This window comes from Mya arenaria, chromosome 17 (genome assembly GCF_026914265.1).
Source record: "Mya arenaria isolate MELC-2E11 chromosome 17, ASM2691426v1".
Taxonomy (NCBI): domain Eukaryota; kingdom Metazoa; phylum Mollusca; class Bivalvia; order Myida; family Myidae; genus Mya; species Mya arenaria.
In genome coordinates, this window is record NC_069138.1 from 43,119,066 (window position 1) to 43,125,065 (window position 6,000).

A 6,000-nucleotide genomic window follows, 5' to 3' on the forward strand; every position below is an offset into this window, starting at 1 on the left:
TTAAAAGTTTGAAAAAGTGTTGTTTTTCTATCTCAAATATCGGGTTACGAGGTTACATTTGTTACAACAGGTTACATCAGTTACATAAAAAATAATTTAAAGTTCAACATCAAAAATCGAGATTTTAGGTCGACATCTTATCATAGTTATACGGTTACAATAGTTACAATGAGTTACAGCAAAGTTTTTGAAAAGTTTGAAAATTATTTTTTTTCTATCTGAAATATCGGGTTGCGCGGTTATATTGGTTACAACCGGTTACATCGAAAATTTTCAAAGTTCAACATCAAAGATCGAGTTCTCAGGCCGACATCTTATCAGATTTTGTTTCTTTATATTAAACGAGATTATGATTTTTTTTAAAGGATCTTCTCAATTATTGGGCTTTCTCAAACCATGCCATTTTCTCGTATTTAAACGAAGATTTCACTATTATTGCTTTTCATTTCAGGAAAAGGCAAATTGATATCAAAGATCTTTACCATACCAAAGAATGACGTGTCATGGGTTTTGACATTGAGTGGCATAGCAACCCCATGGGTTATAATTAAAAATAGAACATAGGTCTCATACACTAATAGAAGATGAAATGAACATATAAGCTTACAACACATGAGTTTATACGATTTTATAAATAATTCCGGTTCAATAATTTTTTAAATTGTTAATCATGCCTATACTTGTTCAACATACGTTTAGAAACCATACATTAAATACAAACTTAAAAAATAATAAATATATATATATATATAGTGAGTGATATACGCCTATTTTCTACGGGAGCCGGACCCCCCCCCCCCCGGGACAAAGCACCTCCCGCACATTTTGTTTAGGTCGACTAAACAACCCTCATCATTTTACAAGGGGAAAAATACCCCCTAGGGTTTTTAAAACATTGGACAAGAGTTATTTTTGAACAAGTTTAAGTTAAACAGAAAATAAAATATTCATCAATATTGGTATAAGGGGTGTTTTGATAAAGGAGAGTTACATCCATCCTTTTAAAAACCCTTAGACAGTGCTTTGTCCGCCTTGAGTTGTTTTTGGTCCACCTATACAAAAATGAGGAGCAGGAGGTGTTTTATCTCCGGGGGAGGGGGTTGGGGGTGCTGAGAAAGGGAGAAGGGGGGGGGGGCAGTGCAATCAACCGCATTCCCTTCAGAGCCGTCGTCACTTCTTCAGCTGGTAGATTAAATCAAATTTGAAAATAGAAAATATAAGGCCCTCGATATCACCAGTGAGTGAGTGAGTGAGTGAGTGAGTGAGTGAGTGAGTGAGTGAGTGAGTGAGTGAGTGAGTGAGTGAGTGAGTGAGTGAGTGAGTGAGTGAGTGAGTGAGTGAGTGAGTGAGTGAGTGAGTGAGTGAGTGAGTGAGTGAGTGAGTGAGTGAGTGAGTGAGTGAGTGAGTGAGTGAGTGAGTGAGTGAGTGAGTGAGTGAGTGAGTGAGTGAGTGAGTGAGTGAGTGAGTGAGTGAGTGAGTGAGTGAGTGAGTGAGTGAGTGAGTGAGTGAGTGAGTGAGTGAGTGAGTGAGTGAGTGAGTGAGTGAGTGAGTGAGTGAGTGAGTGAGTGAGTGAGTGAGTGAGTGAGTGAGTGAGTGAGTGAGTGAGTGAGTGAGTGAGTGAGTGAGTGAGTGAGTGAGTGAGTGAGTGAGTGAGTGAGTGAGTGAGTGAGTGAGTGAGTGAGTGAGTGAGTGAGTGAGTGAGTGAGTGAGTGAGTGAGTGAGTGAGTGAGTGAGTGAGTGAGTGAGTGAGTGAGTGAGTGAGTGAGTGAGTGAGTGAGTGAGTGAGTGAGTGAGTGAGTGAGTGAGTGAGTGAGTGAGTGAGTGAGTGAGTGAGTGAGTGAGTGAGTGAGTGAGTGAGTGAGTGAGTGAGTGAGTGAGTGAGTGAGTGAGTGAGTGAGTGAGTGAGTGAGTGAGTGAGTGAGTGAGTGAGTGAGTGAGTGAGTGAGTGAGTGAGTGAGTGAGTGAGTGAGTGAGTGAGTGAGTGAGTGAGTGAGTGAGTGAGTGAGTGAGTGAGTGAGTGAGTGAGTGAGTGAGTGAGTGAGTGAGTGAGTGAGTGAGTGAGTGAGTGAGTGAGTGAGTGAGTGAGTGAGTGAGTGAGTGAGTGAGTGAGTGAGTGAGTGAGTGAGTGAGTGAGTGAGTGAGTGAGTGAGTGAGTGAGTGAGTGAGTGAGTGAGTGAGTGAGTGAGTGAGTGAGTGAGTGAGTGAGTGAGTGAGTGAGTGAGTGAGTGAGTGAGTGAGTGAGTGAGTGAGTGAGTGAGTGAGTGAGTGAGTGAGTGAGTGAGTGAGTGAGTGAGTGAGTGAGTGAGTGAGTGAGTGAGTGAGTGAGTGAGTGAGTGAGTGAGTGAGTGAGTGAGTGAGTGAGTGAGTGAGTGAGTGAGTGAGTGAGTGAGTGAGTGAGTGAGTGAGTGAGTGAGTGAGTGAGTGAGTGAGTGAGTGAGTGAGTGAGTGAGTGAGTGAGTGAGTGAGTGAGTGAGTGAGTGAGTGAGTGAGTGAGTGAGTGAGTGAGTGAGTGAGTGAGTGAGTGAGTGAGTGAGTGAGTGAGTGAGTGAGTGAGTGAGTGAGTGAGTGAGTGAGTGAGTGAGTGAGTGAGTGAGTGAGTGAGTGAGTGAGTGAGTGAGTGAGTGAGTGAGTGAGTGAGTGAGTGAGTGAGTGAGTGAGTGAGTGAGTGTCCAAAAATATATTCAAGCACGCCAATGTTGGAAAACAGCGGCCGAGGAAGTGGGTGTACCGTGAGCTGGAGCAAATGCTGCAAACTGGCCATATGGATATAACGACATATGTCAATGTTGCTGCCCATTTAATAAAACCGAAGTAAACGTGTGTGAATAGGTAGCATAAACGTTTTGTATAATGAGTTAATATGTTTTAATTTCATTATCAATCAATACATAAATTATAAATATTTGAATATGTGCTATTTATTTATACTGTTAAAATGTGTACTTAAAGAATATAATTACATCTATAGTGTGCTGAGTAATCATATATTCATAATTTAATATAATTTCTAATGTTTTTCCATATATGCATTATATTCTTGCATTTTTAATTATATTAACTTTTATGAATTGCAAATAAAAATCAGCTCTATATTTGTGTTATTTTAGGAAATTTAAGACAGACAGACAGACAATTTATTTTGACTTGTACAATGTACATCGTCAACAACACATAATGATATAATATATGTCAACGTGTATGTAAAGTAACAGATAATGAAAACAAATGAGTATATATATACAAATATATATGCACAAAAGTATTCAATACTTCTAAGTGAGTTTCTAAATAAACTAATATATATATATATATATATATATATATATATATATATATATATATATATATATATATCAGCGGATGAACATTAAATAGAATTATGTTCTAACATTAATCAAAGCGGATCTTTCTTTGAGAGCATTTTTAACAAACAGACATAGTTTAATCAGTTCAGCTCTATTGTTAGATTTCAACAGTTGCATATATTTAAATACAGAAGGTTTTATAAAGTAACAATTACTGATATATTTCTTTCCTAAATTGCTAAAGGATTTATAAACACAAATAAAATAATATTCATCTTCGATGTCATTAGAGTTACAACACAAACAATATATTTGGTTGCGTGCAACGTTATTTCTATTGTATCTACCAGTTTGAATATGAAGTGGGTGCACTGACAGCCGTAGCCTACAAAAGAAAAAAAACGTAAACTCTTTGGTAAAATATCTATAATATATAAGTTTCATATTCCAGACAGGTTTTAAAATGTTTATACACATCTAACACCGTGCTATTTTCGATAGTACTATACCAATATTGTTTAAAAGTATCGTGAATTCTACATTTGAAATTAAATTTCCAGTATAATTAAACACAACACCCAAATAATTAAAATCATCAACAACTTGTATATCATGGCCATTGTAAGTCCATCTTTCATTGTGAAATAATCCGCCTCTATTACGAAACACCATGATTTTAGTCTTATCAATATTCACCTTTAATCCACCTTTAGGTATTACAGTAATTTGACAAATTGTCCAAATGGGTTTGAATTTCTTCAGGAGATTTGACTACAATGGTCATATCATCAGCAACTTTTCAACACGCTTATTTATAACAGTGGTGAATAATTTCGCTAAACAACTAACTAAAGTAATTCCCCTATAATTATTTACATCAGAATATGGTCCTTTTTTATGTAAGGGGATTATAATCCCTTCAGTCCATTGTTCGGGAAAAGAATCCGAATTTAATATATTGATAAACAAATCACATAGATGTGAAGCTTAAATGTCTATAGTTGCAATAAAATATTCATTCAACATATTATCAGTACAATAGGCTTTACAACGTTTTAATGACTTAGTAGCATTTATTATTTCTTGTACAGATATTGCCTCGTCAAGTTCTGGAAAACTATTATTTGGTGCATTTAAATCATAATTAATATGAAAATCCTCTGCGTCATGATTAAGACTGCCAAAGGCAGAAAACTGAGATTTGCGAAATATTCTCGAAAATTATCGAGTGGAATTTTATTTGAATTGTTTGTAATTTTAGACTTAAAATATTTCCAGAATTCTTTAGGCTTACTCTTTCTGAAATTTTCAATATCTTCCATTCTCTTTCTATAATCAATATTATTTATCTTACAAACTATAGTCTTGTACTGTTTTTTTCGCATTACATAATAACAATCTATTTGCATCTGACTTATCAGTATTAAAATTTCTAAGAGCATCTAAATACAAATCACGTGCTACAGAACAATCATGATCGAACCAATTCTCATTGTCATGGGTATAATTCTCAAAATATACATGATCTGAATAAAAACGTTCTTTTGCAAGAACTTGGCTGCAGTTGTATGCGCATTGGCGGTTGCTGTAGAGATAGTTGTTTGACATTTTTATGTTGTTGCTGTACTAGTGGTATTAGTGGTATAAGTAGCAATAGTATTGGTTCTTGTTGGCACGGTAATAATAGGTGTATGCGTGGAAGTGGTAGATGGCATTGTCGTTGATGTTGTTGTTGTGAATTGTGTTGGTATGGACAGATGTACTGGAAAAAGTATTTCCAACGCTTTCAACGGCTAAATTTCGTGCAAGCAGTGAATACCGCAGTGCCAGCAGAGCTTTGGTTTAAAGATTGTTCTCTTCCGAGCTTGCCTGATATGGTCGAGCATTAACGATTTTGTAACAATTCACACTCGGGGTCACAATCCAACTATAAATATAGAGAAACTTTTATTTTTAAGAATTGTTGTTGTTGTTGTTGTTGAAGGAATGTTCATGTTCGGAACTGAGAAAAAGATAGTATAACAATATATTAAAAATATGTTATTTTCAACTAGCACTTTAACCTAAGTTAAGCCGTGTAGTGATAATGGCCCTTCAATATGCGCCCCGCAAACTTTCCAGCCCTCTATATACGACAATTACTATTACGACTACTACTACTACTACTACTACTACTACTGCTGCTGCTGCTGCTGATATTACCGCCTCTGCCACCACCAGCACCACCTGCTGCTGCTGATCCTCACATAATATTAAGTTTTAGAATATATGAATATATATAATAATAGTACAGAAATAACATCATGATAAGGTATGTTTCATTGTTTGTTTTTCCTTGATGATTTAAAATGATATTTTATTTGTAAATGTGGATGAGATCTCGGCGAATTGGTAGCATTAATTTAACACCGGTTTAACATGAAGGCCGGCAAGAGAAAGGTGTGCAGTCTCACGGCTATTTAATGAACTTGCCGGAGATGGACTAAAGGTTACGATTCTGTGGTGTCAGTGCTGACATTTTGTCATTTTAAATATATGTTTATGTATGTCTATGTTAATACCTGTTTATGTATGTACGAAAACACGCGCGACCCAAGCTCATATACGCACATTATACACAATGCATATGTGTGTTCAAATCCCCTTAATACGTGACAAAATCGGCAAGGTATGCATAAATGTAACAACAAAGACA